The sequence below is a fragment of the Budorcas taxicolor genome, chromosome 5 (assembly GCF_023091745.1).
Source record: "Budorcas taxicolor isolate Tak-1 chromosome 5, Takin1.1, whole genome shotgun sequence".
Classification (NCBI taxonomy): Eukaryota; Metazoa; Chordata; class Mammalia; order Artiodactyla; family Bovidae; genus Budorcas; species Budorcas taxicolor.
In genome coordinates, this window is record NC_068914.1 from 78,068,228 (window position 1) to 78,091,143 (window position 22,916).

Below are 22,916 nucleotides of genomic sequence, written 5' to 3' on the forward strand. Positions count from 1 at the left end.
GGAGATTACTATCTGTATAAGTCTGTGTGTGTGTATATATATATGTATGTAACAGTATATATAAAGTATATATGTATAAATAATCATCAATGTAATCATTCTCTCTTCATTTCTGTTTTCTTACTTTGCTTTGTATTTTGCCTCCTTCTTTCCCCCTCCCCTTTCCTCCAATATTATTGATTCAACTTGATTCCATAGAAATGTGTATTTCAACCATCAGCCATATATTCTTAATCCTGGCTCAACTTAATTCAAATCAATAAATATTTATTATTTGCTGTTATGTGCAACATACACAGATGTTATTAAAAATTCAGAAATACATCTTTTTTTCCCTCTCTGTCTCTCGCTCTACAGCTTATAGCAGATCAAGCTGCCCCAGATAGATATTCTGTAAAAGCAAATGAGATGACTAGAAGGATATGGGCAAGATATACATAAAATGAATGAATCCATTACCCATAAAATACCAGTAAAATGCTTCTCTTTATCATAACTTTTTTTGTTGTTGTTGTCATTCTTTAATATCTGAAAACATACCAGTTTTAACTCATCAAAATTTAAATATATTTAGAAATTCACTATATAGAAGATAAAATCTGCAGATAAATAAAGCTCTTCTTCATACAACAGAAAAATATTATATATTTTAACTCTCTTCTCCAGTATTCAGCAAATATATTCTCATGAAATAGTGAATGATATTAAGAAATGTGCATTTAACATTTTAAAGGTTCTAATGCACTTATAATTTACAAGAATTTAAGATGTTATTGTTTCAGTATGATAGATACAACTGGAGTTAATTTATTAATGACACACTTTGAAGCTTTTTTTGAATTCTTCTTGTTTGTCTTTCTTTTAAAAATTCAAGCTTTGGCTCTTTCACTTAAAAAACTATTTAGATATCAGAAGAAGTGTTTTCAAATTCCTTAATACACTCTACAAATTTTCTCAGTTTCAATATCTATCAAGATAGTCTTTCTTTTAACAGAAAATTTCTCTTTCACATCCATAGTCTCATTAGATAACTGGATACACTTTGAAGCTTAATTAGGACTATGATGCCTATGCCCTAGGAAAGTGATGTTCTAAGTTTGCTAAAACCCAGTGGAAGAGAGCTGGCCCACCCACCAAGACTAAAGAGGTGAGGAATTACAGGCAACTCTTCTGGGTGTTGTGTTCAACTCTAACTAAGGACAGAATAAGGACACAGTTATGTTTTTTTAAATCTAACCTTTTAAAATCTATCTTGTCACCATTCCTGAAACATAGATGAGCCATTACCAGTACAATCACTGTGAATTGAAGACATTTTGTAAAAGAGATTGTTGTTGATGATGTTAAAGAGAGCAATGACTAACAGGTTTTGAAAGAAAAGGGATCTGTTCTTTTAAAGCAATATGTGGCACACATGGGCAGTTGAAAATCAAGTTCTGAGACTTGAATTTGGAGAATTCAAGCAAAAATTATGAATAGCTCTGCTTTTGTGTACATATTCCTGGTCTGTTTGTTCCCCCTTTCCCTACAACTCCTCTTCATAACTTTTATCATTTCTTTAAGCTCTTTGTTCAATTCCATCTCCTTTGTGAGCAAATAACCTTGCCTCCTACCTTTCAGAAGTTTTCAGGGTCAAACTCTCCCAGAGTCTCAACTTTTGTACAGATGTAAATAGGCGTCTGATTACTGGTATCTGTCCTGCTAGATAGAAAACCATTAGAGCAGGGAGAGAGCCTGTTCATCAGTGTCCCCAGCTCCCAACACATGGTCTAGTTAGCAGGGGCTCAGTAGGACTGTCACCCAAATGAATGAACACACTTCCTTTCTCTTATATGTAACTTTTTGTTTTAAAAACAAAAGTTTTGCTTTTAACATATATTATTGTGTTTTTTTTTAAAAGCAGAATAGTACATTAAATAATGTATTATTACATTATTTGTCATGTACTATTACATTATTATGTCAAAATAGCCCTCCCCGGTAAATTCCACTGGCTCCCTTCCTCATCTCCTCTCCAGCCTCAGGAGTTAACCTTCCCCTTCTGCCCCAGATTCCATCCTCTTGTTGTGATCTCCTCTAGGAAGCACTTCTCCTCCACGTGGACAAATCAGGGAGGAGGGCTTGGCAGGGGATTTACTCCTAGAGGCCAAGAGTTGCAACAGCTGAGGGTGAGGGCAATAGTGTGGCCAAGGAGAGCAGTGGCCAGGTGCCAGAGAAGCTAAATCAGTCACCAGATCTTAAGGGTGAATGCAGGCGACAGAAAATGAGTCAAAGTAAAAGGTCAAGGGAATGCAGCAGGAAGTCAGGAATGTAAATGTAAAGCAAGATGAAGTGAGAGGTCCAGGGCCACATGAACGAATAGAGAAGGGACATTGAGAATGCATTTTTAAATTAATTTGGGAGAGTTTACCAAGCAGTGAACAAATAGGTTAATAAGAGCCAGATTGGCATTCTGACACCTCTTCAGAATTTCAACACTATTAATTATCTCTCTCTCTCTCCTGGACATTGCACATCTCTCTTGCCTCTAATTTTCTTTCTCAGATTATAAATATACCAAGCTTTTTTCACCTAAAAACAAAACAAAAACCTTTTTCTTAACCCTGTCTCCCCTTCAAAGTACTCCTCCCAATCTCTCTTCTGCTAATTCTGGACAAATTTCTTGAAAGAATAATATAATGAGTAATATTCACCACCATCCCTCACTGCCCCACTCAGTGGAGTCTGCCTTGTTCCGCACCACTTTGCTGAAAATCATCTTTGCCAAATCATCAGTGGCCTTATTGTTATCATTAGATACAGACGAAATGCCTTCAGTCCTAGCTGAACTGATTCTTTCAGGTCTGACACCATGACTGCTGTCTCCTCATTTGGCCTCTCTGACACACCCTCTGCTGATTCTGCTGTTCTATCTCTGGCTTATGCTTTTAACTTCCTTTGTGAGACCCTATTTCTCCACTCATTTCTGTCTCTAGCTGTAATATTGTGTGGAAGGCATCTGACTGTCTGTGTCTTCCCGTTCCGGAGTAGCTAATAGAATTGGTGCTTGAGCAGCACTCCTGAAACAAAACCTGCTCTGGGTGATTGTTGGCACTGCTCTCCACTTGTGTTCAATCTTCTCTTCCTACATCAGCTCACTCTTCCTTTCTATCACAAGAAAACATTCTTGTCCATCATTTATCATATTTTTTCGATGACAATTTACTGAGGACTTTGATTTGTCAGGAATTCCAGAGGGTGCTTACTTTTGTTTATTTACTCATTCATTTATTTCGTTGGTCAGCAAATATTTACTGACTCTTACTATGGTGCAGGCACTGTGAATATATAATTTCTAGTTACTACAACTAACTTAGGAGACAGCATGTTGCAATTTTACAGATGATGAGTCTGAGGCTGGGAACTGTTCATCTCAAAGCTCTAATAGGCAAACCAGACATCTGAATTCACAGCCCTTTTCATGTCATGAAAATATCTTTAAAAAACCTCTATCTTTCATTGCATATCTTATGCCAGGAGCTTTTCCCTCCTTTATATTATTATACCAATGGGACCACTAGCCTATGGTTTGATGTTATTTTTGAAACACGGGAGGGAGAAATTCATAGCCATGAAAATATAGAAATACAAGAACTTTGTTATCAACACCATTACACACATTTCCACATGGTCCAGACGAGGCTACCTATAAATTATGCAGCTCTAGATTCACTTATTTATTCATTTTCTCATAGAGTTTACAATATACTAGCAGAGAATAGGGAGTTGGGGAGACAGAGTTTAATTAATTAAATGAATAAGAGAATATATTATTGTACCTGAAAAAAGTCCCTGGAAGGGAAATGGTGCAGTTAAATCTAAGCTAATAACAAAGAAAATTGATCCATAAGGTAGGTCAGAAAAACTTCCCTAAAGAAGTGGTATGTGAGTTGAGATTTGAGTGATGAATAGAAGTTAAGCCCGTAAACGGGTAAGTAGAACACTCCAGGATGAAGAAACAGCATATGCAAAGTCTTGGGGAGAGGAGGAAGTATAAGGCTTTCAAAACCTAGAGAGCCGGGATGTATAGTGAGAGAAATGGAAAGAGGCCAAGAGGGGTAGCCTGGTTAGATTAGGCTGAAAATGCTTCATTCTTTTTAATCTTAAGGATAATAATGATGGGATCTTATCTGTGTTCAAATCTGTGTTCTAGAAGTTCACTCTGGCTACAGTGTAGAGAATCTTGCTATGAGTCTGGTCTGGGGAGGATGCATAGAGAATAGCCAGGAAGCTACTGCTGTCATGTGAGTATGAGATGATGGCTTTGGACTAGTGTTGTGGTCATGAAGGAAGAAATAAATAGTCAATTTGATACATATTTGAAGAGGTAGAATTGGTAGGACTTGCTGACAGAGTAAGAAATGGAAAATGTGTCAAGGTTAGGTTTTAGGCATCTGAGATGCCCAGCTGCATGAATGATGGTACCATTTGCTGAGACAGAGAAAGGCAGAAGTCCAGATTTGGAAGAAATCATGGGTTTGGTGGGTTATGTTAAGATTGGAGAGTTTGTGGCACACTAAGATGGTTGCTGAATGTACAGATCTGGGACTCAAAGGAGTCACCTATGCTGAAGATAAAAACTTAGAAGACATCAGAGGAGTAGTTATCAAGCCATGGGCATGAATGAGACCAAGTAGGGAAGAAGTATAGAGTGAGGAGAAAAGAGGCCCAGGATTGAACCACACACAAAACTTTCACGTAAGGAACTCAATTCCCAGTCATTTAAAAGAAAAACATTTTCTAAAGAAATGTAAGAACTTCTTAAAATAAATTTCTCTTAAATACATTTTAAAATATTAGTATTGATAAGAATTTGGAAAACACCTTGCACCTCTGTGGCCCCAAATAAATCTGTAATTTTTACTTATTAAAAAAATTTCAAATCATGTAAGATATTGGCATTTGTCTAAGTCTAAAGGTATATACATGGTATTTGTTATGTGCCTCTGTACTTTTTGAACAAGTGGAATATTTAATAATAAAATAACAAAAAGTAAAAACAATAAATTCCAGGAAATAAAGCCTAAGACAATAAAACTCAGGCCAAAAATTAAACAACAGAAGCAGTTAAGGGAAAAAATAAAGGATGATAGATATTGTCAAGGAATTTCTTAGCCTCAGATGGAAAGATTTTAGTCTCAAACTAATAAGATTGGACTGCAAGGAGATCAAACCAGTCAATCCTAAAGGAAATCAGTCCCAAGTATTCATTGGAAGGACTGATTCTGAAGCTGAAACTTCAATACTTTGGCCACCTGATGTGAAGAACTGACTTATTGGAAAAGACTCTGATGCTGGGAAAGATTGAAGGCAGGAGAAGAAGGGGATGACAGAGGATGAGATGGTTGGATGGCATCACTAACTCAATGGACATGAGTTTGAGGAAGCTCTGGGAGTTGATGAATAGGTGGATAGGGAAGCCTGGAATGCTGCAGTCCATGGGGTCGCAAAGAGTCAGACACGACTGAGTGACTGAACTTAACTGAATAAGATATACCGTGAAAGATTTTGGTGATATTTTTGTAGGAATTTCCAACATGATAGAAACCATAGCAAATAAGATCTTGCCTCTGTTTATATTTCTGGATAATGGGAAATAAGAAACTGGCCAACATTATTTGCTTTGGCTGCACATAAAAGTCATTAGCCTGGCTTAATGAATGGATACTACTCTTATGAGACTATATAAGCAGGAATATTATTTAAAATTTGGAAACAAAGTATGTCTGAAAGAAGAGTAGTGATCCACAAGTGGTATCTAATCAGAAGTGGCTTTGGTAGTATAACGGAATAATGAAGTATGGAATAATTCAACTTACTCCCTCCTCAGTACCACTAATTACTGCAACCACCAACACCCCTTCCTACCCACTATCCCAAAGAGAGGGTAAGGGATGATTTTATAAAGGTGCTTTCTCTAAAAAATTACCTGCCTCTATACTAAGGAATATATGGCTCAGTGATTGATCTGCTGAAACAATCTTGAAAAAAGAGAACAAAGCTGTGGTATCATACTCCATGATTTCACACTATATACAAAGCTATAGTAATCAAACAGTATTGTAGTGGCACAAAAATAGGCACATAGGTTAATGGACCCCATATTCTATGCCAAATGAGGAGAGAACATACAGTGAAAAATGGACAGTCTTTTCAATGAAATAGGTTGGGGAAACTGGACAGTCATATGCAAAAGAATGAAACAAGGCCATTAACTTGCAAAAAATCAATTTTCACAAAAATTAATTCAAAATGGATCAAAGATATGAATGTTAAGACCTGAAACCATAAAATTCCTAGAAGAAAATAGGTCATTACCTCATGGACATTAGTCTTAGTGATGTTTTCATGGCTCTACTTCCAAAAATAAGAGAAACAAAAGCAAAAAGTAACAAATGGGACTACATCAAACTATAAGACTTCTGAATAGAAAAGGAAACTATCATCATACTGAAAAAGCAATCTATTGATTGGGAGAAGATATTTGCATATCATATATTCCATAAGGGCTTAATATCCAAAATATATAAAGAACTCATAACTCAACAATAAAAAATGAACAAGTTGATTTAAAAGTGGGCAGAAGACATGAATAGACACTTTTCCAAAGAAGACATATGCATGGCCAATAGGCACAGGAAAAGATGTTCACCACTAATTATTATGGAAATGCAAATCAAAACTGCAAAGAGATATCATCTCATACCTGGAAGAAGGGCTGTTATCAAAAAGACAAGAAACACCAAGTGCTGAAGAAAATGGGGAAATATTTGTACACTGTTGGTGGGAATGGAAATTGGTGGAACCACTATGGAAAACAGTATGGAGATTCTTCAAAAAGTTAAGACTAGAACTACTGTCTGACCCAGCTGTTTCACTTCTTGTTCTGTATCTGAAGAACATGAAAACACTAATTTGAAAAGATATAGCACTCATGTTCATTGCAGTATTATTTACAATAACCAAGCTATAGAAACAACTTCATGGATGGATGAAGATGTGGTATACACACAATGAACTATTACTTATCCATAAAAGAATGGAAGCAAAGTTATGACCAACCTAGATAGCATATTCAAAAGCAGAGGCATTACTTTGCCAACTAAGGTCCGTCTAGTCAAGGCTATGGTTTTTCCAGTGGTCACGTATGGATGTGAGAGTTGGACTGTGAAGAAGGCTGAGCGCCGAAGAATTGATGCTTTTGAACTGCGGTTTTGGAGAAGACTCTTGAGAGTCCCTTGGACTGCAAAGAGACCCAACCAGTCCATTCTGAAGGAGATCAGCCCTGGGTTTCTTTGGAAGGAATGGTGCTAAAGCTGAAACTCCAGTACTTTGGCCAGGTCATGTGAAGAGTTGACTCATTGGAAAAGGCTCTGATGCTGGGAGGAAATTGGGGGCAGGAGGAGAAGGGGACGACCGAGGATGAGATGGCTGGTTGGCATCACTGGATGGACATGAGTCTGAGTGAACTCCGGGAGTTGGTGATAGACAGGGAGGCCTGGTGTGCTGCAATTCATGGGGCTGCAAAGAGTTGGACACGACTGAGTGACTGAACTGAACTAAACTGAAAAGAATGGAATCCTCCCACAGATGGATGGACCTTAAGGGTATTATGCTAAGTGAAACAAATGAGACACAAAAGGACAAATACCATATGATTTCACGCATATGTGGAATCTAAAAAACAACAAACAATAACAAAACCCCCAAACAATAAACAAACAGAAGAAATTCATAACAGATTACTGGTTACCAGAGGGGAAGGGGGTTGTGGGGTAGACAAACTTTCTGAAAGATGTCAAGTATATGGTGATGGACAGTAAGTAGACTTGTAGTGGTGAACACTCTGTAGTGCATACAGATATTGAACTACAATGCTATACATCTGAAATTTATATGATAAAAAGTTTATAATTAAATGTTTTTTTAGTATATTCACACAATTATGCAACAATAATGAAAATTAATTTTTTCTCAACTATTTATTAAGAAATAGCTGATGTTCTTCACTGTGTAAGGCATACAGCATGGTTTGATTTACATATATTGTGAAATGATTACTATAATAAATTCAGCTAACAACAGTTATCTCATACAAATATAGTAAAAAGAGAAGAAAGAAGAAAAATTTTGCTTATAATGAGAACTCAGGATTTACTCTCTTAACTTTTATTCTAACTAAAATAACTTTCCTATATATTATATTTTATATATAATCTATTACATACAGTCATTGCTATCCATTGAATTGGAGTACGTCAAGGCTGTATACTGTCATCCTGCTTATTTAACTTATATTCAGAGTATATCATGAGGAATGCTGGGCTGGATGAAGCACAAGCTGGAATCAAGATTGCAGGGAGAAATGTCAATAACCTCAGATATGCAGATGCCACCACCCTTATGGCAGAATGCAAAGAACTAAAGAGCCTCTTGATGAAAGTGAAAGAGGAGAGTGAAAAAGTTGGCTTAAAGCTCAACATTCAGAAAACTAAGATCATGGCATCTGGTCCCATCACTTCATGGCAAATAGATGGAGAAACAGCAGAAACTGGCTGACTTTAGTTTTTGGCGCTCCAAAATCACTGCAGATGGTGATTGCGGTCATGAAATTAAAAGATGCTTAGTACCTGGAAGGAAAGTTACGACCGACCTAGACAGCATATTCAAAAGCAGAGACATTACTTTGTCGACAGAGGTCTGTCTAGTCAAGGCTATGATTTTTCCAGTGGTCATGTATGGATGTGAGAGTTGGACTATAAAGAAAACTGACAGCCAAAGAATTGATGCTTTTGAACTGTGGTGTTGGAGAAGACTCTTGAAAGTCCCTTGGACTGCAAGGAGATCCAACCAGAACATCCTAAAGGAGATCAGTCCTGGGTGTTCATTGGAAGGACTGATGTTAAAGCATGTTGATGTATGGCAAAACCAGTACAATACTGTAAAGTAATTAGCCTCCAATTAGAATAAATAAATTTATTAAAAAAAAAAAAAGAATGGACTGGTTGGATCTCCCTGCAGTCCAAGGGACGCTCAAGAGTCTTCTCCAACACCACAGTTCAAAAGCATCAATTCTTCGGTCCTCAGCTTTCTTCACTCAGTTGGTAAAGAATCTGCCTGCCGTGCAGGAGACCCAGGTTCAGTTCCTGGGTTGGGAAGATCCCCTGGAGAAGGAAATGGCAACCTGCTCCAATATTCTTGCCTAGAGAATTCCACAGACAGAGGAACCTGGCAGGCTATATCCCACATATACCTCACAACTTCTTTATCCATTCAGCCACTAATGGACACAATGTGTTTCCATATCTGACTGCTGTAAATAATGCTGCTATAAACTTAGGGCAAGGAGATCAAACCAGTCAATCCTAAAGGAAATCGGTTCTGAATATTCATTGGAAGAACTGATGCTGAAACAAACTCCAATACTTTGGCCACCTGATGCAAAGAACTGACTCATTGGAAAAGATCCTGATGCTGGGAAAGATTGAAGGCAGGAGGAGAAGGGGACAACAGAGAATGAGATGCATGGATGGCATCACTGACTCGATGGATATGAGTTTGAGTAAGCTCTGGGAGTTGATGATGGACAGAGAAGCCTGGCGTGTTGCAGTCCACGGGGTCAAAAAGAGTTGGACACGAGTGAGTGACTGAACTGAACTAAACTAAAACATAGGAGACATATATTCTTTTTGATTTAGTGTTGTTTATTTTGGATACATTCCTAGATATGGAATTGCTGAATTATATGTTAGTTCTATTTTTAAATTTTTGAGTGTCCTAAACACTGTTTTCTATATATAGTATCTGTACCAGTTTACAATCTCACTGATGGTGCACATTTCCCATTTTGTCCAAATCCATGCCAAGATTTGTTGTATTTTTTCTTTTTGATAATGGCTATACTAACAGTTGTGAGATGATATCTCATTGTGGTTTTTATTTGTGTTCAATCAAATTGAAGAACACTTTCATCACATCCCAAAAGAAATTACATACTCATAAACAGTCACTCATTATTTCCCCTCACACCTAAGCACCCATCCCCACATAGACCTGGGAAACGACCGATCTATTTTCTCTCCACACATTTGTCAGTTTTGAACATTTCATATAAATAGAGTCATATAGTATATGTGTTTTTTACGGCAAACTTCTTTTTTTAATAACTTTTTATTTTGTATTGGGGTATAGCCAATTAACTACGTTGTGATAGTTTCAGGCAAACAGGGAAGGGACTCAACCATACACATACATGTATCCATTCTCCCCCAAACTCCCCTCCCACCCAGGCTGTGTGATTAGTTTCTTCTTATTTTATTTATTTTTTGGCTAACTTCTTTTATTTGACATAATGTTTTCAATGTGCATCATGTTGTAGTATATATCAATAGTTTCTTTTTTAACAAATAATATTCCATTGTATGGACAGACCACATTTTATTTATTCATGTATCAATCGATGAACATTTGGGTTGTTTCCACTTTTGCACTATTGTGAATAATGATACTATGAACTTCAGTGTAAAAGTTTTAGGTGGATGCATGTTTTTGCAGGAGTGGAATCACTAGGTCATATGGTAATATTTTGTTTAGCTTTTTTAGGAATTGCTGGACTGTTTTCCAAAATGGAAAAGTATTTATTTCTCTTGAAAAGTCTTTATTTCACCTTAAGTTTTGAAAAATGGTTTTGCTGGATATAAAATTCTTATTTAGCACTTTTATTCTTTGAGGACTTTGACTATGTCATCCCACTACCTTCTGGGCTCCAACTTTCCTGAACAATGAAGTTGGCTGTTAATCTTACAATTTTCTCATATATACTTAATAGCTTTTTTCTTGATCTTTTAAAAGTTTCTCGGTGTCCTTGGCTTTCAGGAATTTTACTATGATATGTCTAAGTGTGGATCTCTTGGTGTTTATCTTCCTAGGAGTTTGTTGAGCCTCTTAGATGTATAGATCATGGTAATGGATTTTCTTTCTTTTTAAAAAATCAAACTGGTAAATGTTCAGCCATTATTTCTTTAAGCTTTTTCTTTTTTCTGCTTTATTCTCTCTCTCCTCTCCCTCTGGTTCTTCCACTATATATATGTTGGTGCACTTTAGCAGGATCCCACGTTTCTCTACAGCTCTGTTTATTTTCTTTATTCTTTTTTTTCTCTTTGTTCTTCATATTTCATAATCTTTATTGATCTATCTTCAAGTTCTCTGATTTCTTCTGCCAATGGAAATAAACTGATGAGCCTGTGTATCACATTCTTCATTTCAATTCCTTCATCTTTCGTTGCCAAAGTTTCCATTTTGTTCTTTTGGATAATTTATATCAATTTATTAATATTCTCTATGAGACATAGTCATCATACTTTTTTTCTTTAAACATAATTTTCTTTATTTTTTGAATACATTTATAATAGCTGCAGTAGAGTCTTGGTTAGATCCGATAACTAGACCCAGTCACAGGTAACTTCTGTCGTCTGCTTTCTTTTCCTGTGTATGGGTCATACTTTCCTTCATGTTTTATATCTCATATTTTTTTGTGTTAAAAACTGGACACTTTAGGTGAAATTTGTAGTAATTTTGGATACTGTTCTCCCCTTTCCCCTAGAGTTTATTTTCCTTATTGTTTGCTTTTTCATTTGTTTAGTGACCTCACTGAAATATTTTAAATGAAATCTATTTCCCATAAATGTAAAGTCTCTGATGTTATTCCTCAAAGGATGCAATCTTGGGTAAATATACATTAACCCTGGGAGCATAGTCCTTTCATGCATTGGAGAAGGAAATGGCTACCCACTCCAGTGTTCTTGCCTGGAAAATCCCAGGGACGGGGAAGCCTGGTGGGCTGCTGTCTATGGGGTCGCACAGAGTCGGACACGACTGGAGCGACTCAGCAGCAGCAGCATAGTACTTTTAACAGTTCTCTTTGACTGACTTTCCCTGATTCCACTGTTAAACTGTGTGCCTCTGCTGGTATCACATCCAGATGTTAGGCTTCACTAGTCATTGGACGGTCGCTCTGTTGTTTTGATGATCCCCTAGGGCATCCATTGTCCCACAGTATGATCTAGTTAAATTCAGGTTCCTTTGCAAGGGTAGTCTTTGAAGCCAGTCTTTGAGGTTTTTCTTGACTCTAAAGAGATCTCAGTTTTTCTTTCCCTGGTTCTCTCAGTAAACAGACTGGCCTACAATTTAACTTGTTATGTTCATAAAGCTATTAATCCTCCACTTACTTGCTTTCCACCAAAACTACCATTATTTTTTAAGAGTGCTTGAGCTTAAACTTCCCCAAAATCTGTTTCAAATAAAATCAGTTCCTCTAGGAAGAGCTTTGAGCTACTCTTACTGACTGCCTCTCTCTTTAGGCAAAACATCTGAGCCCCTGCTCAGGAGCTGCAGATGGGGATAGCTGTCTACTCCCCTCTGATTGTCACCCCTCCTTTATAAGCCAAGTTCTGGGTGAAGGTGATAACCTCTGGTGTCAGCTTGCCTCTGTTGGTGTGGAATGTCTGCTCTCTGAGTGAGCTGGTATAATCAATTCCCAGTATTCTTCGTGTAACTCTCTCTCAGAAATGCAGGCTAGATGAAGGAAGGAACCCCTAATCTCTTGACTGTGCTCACCAGGAATTTAGACTCTGCAAGCAGGAGTGGTGAGAAATGCTGGCATTCTGCTCTACCAGTGAGAAATTGTATCCCTTCACTGAGATCTGAGGAAAGCTCCAGTTTCTTAGGCACATCCCCCAATGTGGAGCGCCCATTACACTGAGTTGGGGAGTGAGAGAGAGGATCATGGTACAAGAGCCACAAGCTCTTGCTCTTCTTACTGAGATTTAGTAGATTTTCTTGAATAAGTAAAATTTTCTTCACTTGCTATATGCTTTTTGGGACATTTTCCAGAGACTTTAAATTGTTGTTTCTTTCAGAGTGTGATTGACATAAAAACAGACACATAGATCAATGGCAGAGAATAAAAAGCCCAGAAATAAATTGACCCATGCACCTATGGTCACTTAATTTTTACCAAGGGAGTCAAGAATATACAATTGAGAAAAAGGCCATCTCTTCTACAAAGGGTGTTAGGAAAACTGGACAGTTAACATGTAAAAGAATGAAGTTAGAACATTTCCTCACACCTATACAAAAATAAACTCAAGATGGTTTAAAGACCTAAATGAAGACACAACACCATAAAACTCGTAGAAGAGAATGTAGGTGAAACATTCTTTTACAAATTTTAATTTATGTATCAGTTCAGTTCAGTTCAGTTGCTCAGTCGTGTCTGACTCTTTGCGACCCCATGAATCGCAGCACGCCAGGCCTCCCTGTCCATCACCATCTCCTGGAGTTCACTCAGACTCATGTCCATCGAGTCCGTGATGCCATCCAGCCATCTCATCCTCTGTCGTCCCCTTCTCCTCCTGCCCCCAATCCCTCCCAGCATCAGAGTCTTTTCCAATGAGTTAACTCTTTGCATGAGGTGGCCAAAGTACTGGAGTTTCAGCTTCCGCATCATTCCTTCCAAAGAAATCCTAGGGCTGATCTCCTTCAGAATGGACTGGTTGGATCTCCTTGCAGTCCAAGGGACTCTCAAGAGTCTTCTCCAACACCACAGTTCAAAAGCATCAATTCTTCGGTGCTCAGCCTTCTTCACAGTCCAACTCTCACATCCATACATGATCACTGGAAAAACCATAGGCTTGACTAGAGGGACCTTAGTCGGCAAAGTAATGTCTCTGCTTTTGAATATGCTATCTAGGTTGGTCATAACTTTTCTTCCAAGGAGTAAGCGTCTTTTAATTTCATGGCTGCAGTCACCATCTGCAGTGATTCTGGAGTCCCCCAAAATAAAGTCTGACACTATTTCCACTGTTTCCCCATCTATTTGCCATGAAGTGATGGGACCAGATGCCATGATCTTCGTTTTCTGAATGTTGATAGTTGACCTATAATGTTGTGTCGAAACATTCTTTGACATGAATGATAGCAATATTTTCTTAGGTCAGTCGGTCTCCCAAGGCAAAAGAAGTAAAACCAAAAATAAACAAATGATATCTAATTAAACTTAAAACCTTTTGCATAGCAAAAGAAACCATCAGCAAAATGACAAAATGAAAAGACAACCTGCAGAATGGGGGAAATGTCTGCAAATGATGCACTGACAAGGGGTTAAACTTCCAAAAGATACAAACAGTTCATACAACTCAATATAAACAAACAAACAAACAAAAATGAGTAGAAGACTTGAATAGATATTTTTCCAGAGAAGACATGCAGATGGATAACAGGCACATGAAAAGATGTTCATAACTAATTATTAGGGAAACGCAAATCAAAAGAACAAAGAGATATCACCTCACACCTGTCAGAATGGCTATCATCAAAAATGTTAGAATATGGAGGAAAGGGAACCCTTTACACTGTTGGTGGGAATGTAAACTGGTTCAGTCACTATGGAAAACAGTATAGAAATTCCTTTAAAACTGAAAATAGTACTACCATATAATTCAGCAACTCCATTCCTAGGTATATATCTAGAAAAAACAAAAACACTAATGTGTGAAAGATACATGCACCCAGTGTTCATAGCAACACTATTTACAGTATCCAAGACATGAAAGCTGAGTGTCTATCAACAGATGAATAAATAAAGATGTAGTGGAATATCAGCCATAAAATAAAGAATGAAATACTGTCATTTGCAGTAATGTGGATGTACTTAGGTAATATTATGCTTAGTGAAATGAGAGACAAATACTGTATAATGCCATTTACAAGTGGAATCAGAAAAATAATACAAAAGAATCTATATACAAAACAGACTCACAGACTTAGAACAAAAACTTACGGTTACCAACAGCAGAGAGATTGGGGGAGCGGTAAATTTGCAGTATGAGAGTAACAGACACAAACTACTATATATGAAATAGATAAGCAACAGGGTTTACTGAAATATCCCAGGGAATTACACCCAATATCTTATAATAACCTTTAATGAAATATAATCTGCAGAAAATTAAATCACTATGCTGTAGATCTGAAATTAACACAATATTGTAATTGATCATATTTCTTAATTGTTTTGACTCAATCCATTCTCATTGTGATAGATTAAACAAGGCCTCAAAGTTTTAACATTTTTTCATTGAGAGGATGAGGATGAGGTCAGGTTCTGTGACTGCTTGACGAATGGTATATGGTAGAGGTGCTACATTCCCTTTTCTAGGCCCTGACTTAAGCAGGTAGCATTTCCAGTTTCCACACTTTGGAATATTCACTCTTGGAAATCAGTCACCATGGCAATGAGAGCACTCAAGCAGTTCCATGTGCAAGGCCCACGTGGAGAATAACTGAAGCTCTCAGATCATAGCTCCAGTTGAAACTAGATGACAGTCATCACCAACTTGTGAGCCATGTGAACGAGCTGTCTTGGAAGTGAATTCTCACAGCTGATGCTCTATAGAGCAGAGATTAGTCATTCTTACTGAGCAAATTCATATGCAAATTCAAGTGCCACCAGCCCCCAGTTCTCAGTGTTATAACCAAGGTCCTTCTGCTCATGATCTGCTTCTTTAATTTCCTAACTCAAGGCTTCTCTCCACCCTCCCTGTCCCACCCTCTAGAATTACCTGCTCAGCATCTCCACTTGCCTGGCCCTCTCACTTCTCCATGGAAGACGCTGCCGCAGAGATAATACGGTGAGTTGTCACCAGACCCTGTAAGTACTGTATTTAGACTGCTGGACCTACCACCCTCCCAGCACATCCTCAAATTTGTCTCATCAGTGGGTGCATCTTGTCTAGATAGTCTCTGTCTTGGTGGGAGTGAGAACCACTTGAGGAATGTGTTAAAAATATGGTTTTCCTCACATTCTAGAGATGCTGGTTCAGCATGCTGGGGGTGGAATGAGGGAATTTTTCACAAGTATTCTGGGGAATTCCCATTCAGGTGGCTATTTAGGGACCCTGCCTCACACAAAACTTTCATCTGGTTCCAGGCCTAGGAAAATGAGCCCCATCCAGGTAAAGTTTATGGACCTGGATTTCCAAAGCCAGTATGATCCATATAACAGATATGGACACTGAAATAGTAAGACTCCAATCTGTTTGTGACCTAAGTTATTCTCTGACATTAAGTTAGGACCCTGGGGAAGGGTGGGAGTTAACCTTACAAAAAGACAAGATCTGACCCAGTATAATTTCAAGTTTTCAAGAGACAGCATTGTAGTTTTCAAACCTGGCCACTCGTTAGGATGATCCAAGGTATATCATTAAAAGGTAGATTCAGGGGACACAAATTGATGTTACCAAATCAACTTCTTCAGAATGGAGTTTGGGAGTTTCCATATACCCCATGCTTCAGACAGATCTGGTACAAATCTGTGTGTGGACCTGTCAGCAGTTAGAAACAACAAGGATATAGCACACTTCTTCCAGTTCCAAAATTCCACACTTAGAGATTCATTCCTTTGGCTTAAAGGTTGTTTGGTTATTCTATCAGTAGCAAACATTCCAAGGAAAGAGGGTCTCTTTAAGTGTTGGAGAATAGGAATAATTAACATTAAGCACTATCACATTGCTTTGGGTGAGGGTATCTGGATGTTTTCCAACCATGACCCAGCTGGAACCTTGAGGTTGCTTAGTTTCACATTCCTTCACATGTTCTTCTCAACACTGTTCCCCAGCCACCCCCCAAATTACCTTAGAATAATTATTTTTACCTGTGCACCCCTCTCCCTTAGACTGCTAATTCTTAAGAACAGGGTAGGTGGGCTAGGTGACTTCAGTTGTGTCCAACTCTTTGCAACCCTATGGACCAAAGCCCACCAGGCTCCTCTGTCCATGGGATTCTCCAGGCAAGAATACTAGAGTGGATTGTCATGCCCTCCTCCAGGGGATCTTTTCAATCCAGGGATAGAACCTGCCTCTCTTGCGTCTTCTGCATTGGCAGGTGTGTTCCTTACCACTAGCACCACCTGGGAAGGCTTCTTAAGAACAGCGAATATCTAACTAGTATCTGCATCTTAGACATTATCCAGCATGTGAATAAACATTGCTAAATAGAAGATAAGACCTCAAATCCTCACACCTTAATGCCGATGATTACAGCCTAAGAGGTCCTAATATGGGGGAAGTATCACCTATTTGGGTTTCCCCAGTGGCTCAGTGGTAAAGAATCTGCCTGCAATGCAGCAGACACAGGAGACACGGGTTCAATCCCTGGGTTGAGAAGATCACCTGGAGGAGGGCATGGTCACCCACTCCAGTATTCTTGCCTGGAGAATCTCATGGACAGAGAAGCCTGGCAAGCTACAGTAATAGGGTCACAAAGAGTCAGACACAGCTGTAACTGAACACACATGCACATCATCTATTTAGGACTGACCTCAGCACAGAAGTTGACAACTTATGTCTGTCAACTGAGCAGATTTTGACATGGAGAAGGATAAGAACGTGAGGGTGTGGGGACTCCCCCCGCAACACATCCTATGGGGCAAGAGAAAGCTGAAGATGCATTAGATGTATGTCAAACTGTCAACTTTTGTGCTGAGGTCAGTCCTAAATGGGTGATGTGGGTGTGTATTCAGTTACAGCTGCCTCCGACTCTTTCTGACCCTATGGACTGTAACCTGTCAGGCTTCTCTATCCACGGGATTCTCCAGGCAAGAATACTAGATGGTTGCCATGCCCTCCTCCAGGGGATCTTCTCAACCCAGGGATCAAACCCGTGTCTCCTGTGTCTCCTGCATTGCAGGCAGATTCTTTACCACTGAGCCACCGGGGAAACCCAAATAGGTGATATCTTCCCCATATTAGGACATCTCTTAGGCTGTCATCAAGCAGTTCTTTTCAAGGCCTGTTCACAGAGTGGGTGATTCTGAGGATTTTGGTGTATTGGATGCTTAAATGTCTGCTTGCCCTAAAGAAGTACAAGCTTCTGAATAAAATGAGAGAAAGAGCATTACATTTTTATGGGGTATCCAGAGATTAGGACATTACCTCAGGGAGCAAAGTAGGGAGTTTGCCTTCCTAAATGGGCAGAAGGCTCTTTCTTGTCCTGCAAAAGATAGAAAATAGGACATGTTCAGGCAGGGACCAGAGGATACTCAAAGGGGAAGGTAAAAGAGTATGTCAGTCACATTCCATCGCATTTACTCCTCTGGCTAAGGCCAGCCTAAAGAGTGGGGACCCTGTGTGGTGAGATGATTTTAAAGCAAGAGCAAAGGTAAGAAAATACTAGGTTCATGAACAGAAGACTCAATTTGATGAGGATACTTGAAATTTACATTTGGAAACCAATGGTACTAGCTCATACCTTTGAACAAGGATGGCCAAGTTTATCTGGAGGCATTTTCCCTGTAAGTTATAAGTGGAACTGCTAACATAAAAATGGGTTTTGTTAAAAAACAAAGAGCCCAGAAGCTGGGCTTGAGGTGTGACTTTGTCCTTTACACATTAAATATTGCAACAGGTCTTTCCTAACATACTACATGCTGCAATGTGTCAACATAGATTTAAGAAAAATTTATGCACTGACTGTAAATCTCAGTTTTAAATGGACTTTTCTTTTTTTCTTTTTTTTAAGTTTTAAAGGAAACTCTGTTTCATGCACCAGACCTTCCTCAAAACAATGGTGTTCAGTGTTCCTGAGTTTGAGGCTCATTCATTACTATCCCACTCAGATGCTCTCACCAGTTTACAGTCTGGCTTTATTATAAAAGCCAGAACCCTTTTTTTACCTTGAACTCTCTATGGCAGATTAAACTAACAGATTCCATCCTCTCCTATCTAGAGCATCAACAGAGGGTCTCTTATCAAAAATATCCCATCAAGCTGGATCATTGCTTCCAGAAAGCAAAGGGATAACTGATAACTAGTGTATCATGATGTTTAGTGTGATGTGCTTGGCTTAAGGAAGAACATAAAAAGAGCTGAAAGGATTTTGTTAGGGGTAGGATAGGATTCTCTCAGATTCCTAAGTATGAATATGTATGAAAGTTGCTCAGTCATGTCTAACTCTTTGCAACCACATGGACAATACAGTCCCTGGAATTCTCTAGGCCAGAATACTGGAGTGGGTAGCCTCTCCCTTCTCCAGGGTATCTTCTCAATCCAGGGATCGGACCCAGGTCTTCCACATTGCAGATGGGTTCTTTACCAGCTGAGCCACAGGGAAGCCCAAGAAGACTGGAGTGGGTAGCCTATCCCTTCTTCCAGCAGATCTTCCCCACCCAGAAATAGAACTGGGGTCTCCTGCATTGCAGGTGGATTCTTTACCACCTGAGCTATTGGGTTACTAAAGGATCAGACAAAAAGAGGAGTAACTCTGGTTGTCTCTAGATGAGTAAATCATGTGTCTATGAAATGTGTGGATTTGCAGAGGATCTAGGAACACAAACCAGCCAGCCCACAGTTCTCACTGATAGGGAGAGAGAATTAGAATCAGGTTCTTGCATTTATCCCATTGTGGGGACAGGAGTTTGTCCACCTCCGGAGAGAATGAGTAAAGAAAACTGAGGGGGGGAATGTATCCCTCTTGTTACCGAAGGTGATCCCTCTACCTGAGGTGGATCCGCATGTCCCACGATCTCAGGAGAACCAGGCTGCCTTGCCTCCCCTATAGGCACGGGCTTCCTATATGCATGGGAATACATTAAAGTTGTTCACTTTCATCTTCATGACTCATTTCCTCAGGTAAGTCTGTCCCTATGGTCAGTGTATCCATCTTTCACTGCAGTCTTTGTCATTTTATGTGTATTAGTGTCACATTTTGTTTTATCCTACCAGATCATAAACCCCACGAGAACAGATTGTGTCTGCTTTGACGCGCTCTCGGGCTTCCCTGGTCGCTCAGATGGTAAAGAATCTGCAATGCAGGAGACCAGGGTTCAGTCTTGGGGTTGGGAAGACCCCCTGGAGAAGGGAATGGCTGCCCACTCCAGTATTCTTGGCCTGGAGAATTCCATGGACAGAGGAGCCTGGAGGGCTACAGTCCATGAGGTCCCAAAGAGTCGTCACAACTGAGTGACTGACACTTAACACTTTGATTAAAATGCTTTCTCCTACCAAATTATAAACTCCATGAGAACAAAGATTGTGTCTGTTTTGACTCACCATTTTGTCACTCATAGCTAGAACTTAGGAAATACCCAGTAAATGTTTTTTAAATCAGAGGATGAGCAAATGAAGACAGGACTGGATTTTCTGAGGAAGGACATGGGGTCATGAGCTTTAAACAGGGGACTACCTGTGGGCAGGCAAAGTTCGGAGAGAAGAGATGTCTCAAGTGAAAACAACATACATGAGGCTTTGTGTCAGAGCCTTCCTTTGTGCAGTCAAATTAGTCAGAATTTCAACCCCAAATCATCCACCTTGGGATACCCTTCAGAGATGTGCTTCACTCCTCAGAACTTATCATATTTACAAAGTCTTGCACTTGTGAGCTTTTGAAGGCTGCCCAAGCAGGATGACATGAAAGAGAAGGGTCTGGATATTCTGCTTTGCTGATAGCCTCATCAGAGAAGGATCTGGAAAAGCATTGGACCCCTATGTGACATAGAAGGAGGAATCCCCCTTGGTCAGCGACAGCTATATGGAGTGGCACAGAAAATCCCAAGAAGACTCAGTTCTTCCAATGTCCCACACAGGTTAGGAAGAATCTTCATCCAGGCTGGAGTAAAATAAGACCCCCAGTAAAGCCATTTGATGAAAAAATTAATAAATGAATCAATCAATTGATGCTTCTCTGTTTTACAAAAAGTTGAAAAGCTAAGTGATAATTTTCTTCAAATAAGGATGGAATTTAATCAAACAAAAACATTTCAAATTCAAATACCACTATGAAAACACTTTTGGAACTCACTGGTTTAAAATTATAACCTGGAGGTGGTCCTAAGATGGCAGAGGAATAGGAAGGGGAGACCACTTTCTACCCAACAAATTCATCAAAAGAACATTTAAATGCTGAGTAAAATCCACAAAACAACTTCTGAATGCTGGCAGAGGACATCAGGCACCAAGAAAAGCAGCGCATTGTCTTCGAAAGGAGATGGTTTATCAACAGTGCTGTATAGATGGAGAAGTCTTGAGACTACTGTGAAAATAAGACTGAAAACCAGAAGTAAGAGGCTTAAGTCCAAATCCTGAGAACACCAGAGAACTCCTGACTCCAGGGAACATTAATCGACAGGAGCTCATCAAATGCCTCCATACTTACACTGAAACCAAGCACCACCCAAGGGCCAACAAGTTCCAGAGCAAGACATACCATGTAAGTTCTCCAGCAACACAGGAACACAGCCCTGAGCCTCAATATACAGGCTGCTCAAAGTTACTCCAAACCCATTGTCATCTCATAACTCATTACCGTACACTTCATTGCACTCCAGAGATAAGAAATCCAGCTCCACCCACCAGAACACTGACACAAGCTTCTCTAACCAGGAAACCTTGACAAGCCACCTGTACAACCCCACCCACAACGAGGAAACTCCACAATAAAGAGAACGCCACAAACTGCCAGAATACAGAAAAGCCACCCCAAACACAGCAATATAAACAGACTTACCTGAGGAAATGAGTCATGAAGAGATAGAGGAATACATAGCAGGTAAAGGAACAGGATGAATGCCCACTAAACCAAACAAAAGAGGAAGAGATAGGGAATCTACCTGATAAGGAATTCCGAATAATGATAGTGAAAATGATCCAAAGTCTTAAAATCAAAATGGAATCACAGATAAATAGCTTGGAGACAAGGATTGAGAAGATGCAAGAAAGGTTTAACAAGGACCTACAAGAATTAAAAAAGAGTCAATATATAATGAACAATTCAATAAATGAGATAAAAAACACTCTGGAGGCAACAAATAGTAGAATAATGGAGGCAGAAGATAGAATTAGTGAAGTAGAAGAATGGTAGAAATAAATGAATCAGAGAGTAAAAAAGAAAAACGAATTAAGAGAAAGAGGACAATCTCAGAGACCTCAGGGACAATGTTAAACGCCCAACATTCGAATCGTAGGAGTCCCAGAAGAAGAAGACAAAAAGAAAGACCATGAGAAAATACTTCAGGAGATAACAGTTGAAAACTTCCCTAAAATGGGGAAGGAAATAATCACCCAAGTCCAAGAAACCCAGAGAGTCCCAAACAGGATAAACCCAAGGTGAAACACCCCAAGACACATATTAATCAAATTAACAAAGGTTAAACACAAAGAATAAATATTAAAAGCAGCAAGGGAAAAACAACAAATAACCCACAAGGGGATTCCCATAAGGATAACAGCTGATCTTTCAATAGAAACTCTTCAGGCCAGGAGGGAATGGCAAGACATACTTAAAGTGATGAAAGAAAATAACCTACAGCCCAGATTACTGTACCCAGCAAGAATCTCATTCAAATATGAAGGAGAAATCAAAAGCTTTGCAGACAAGCAAAAGCTGAGAGAATTCAGCACCACCAAACCAGCTCTCCAACAAATGCTAAAGAATCTTCTCTAGACAGGAAACACAGAAAGGGTGTATAAACTCGAACTCAAAACAATAAAGTAAATGGCAATGGGATCATACTTATCAATAAATACCTTAAATGTAAATGGATTGAATACCCCAACCAAAAGACAAAGACTGGCTGAATGGATACAAAAACAAGACCCTTATATATGTTGTCTACAAGAGACCCACCTCAAAACAAGGGACGCATACAGACTGAAAGTGAAGGGCTGGAAAAAGATATTCTATGCAAATAGAGACCAAAAGAAAGCAGGAGCAGCAATACTCATATCAGATAAAATAGACTTTAAAACAAAGGCTGTGAAAAGAGACAAAGAAGGACACTACCTAATGATCAAAGGATCAATCCAAGAAGAAGATATAACAATTAT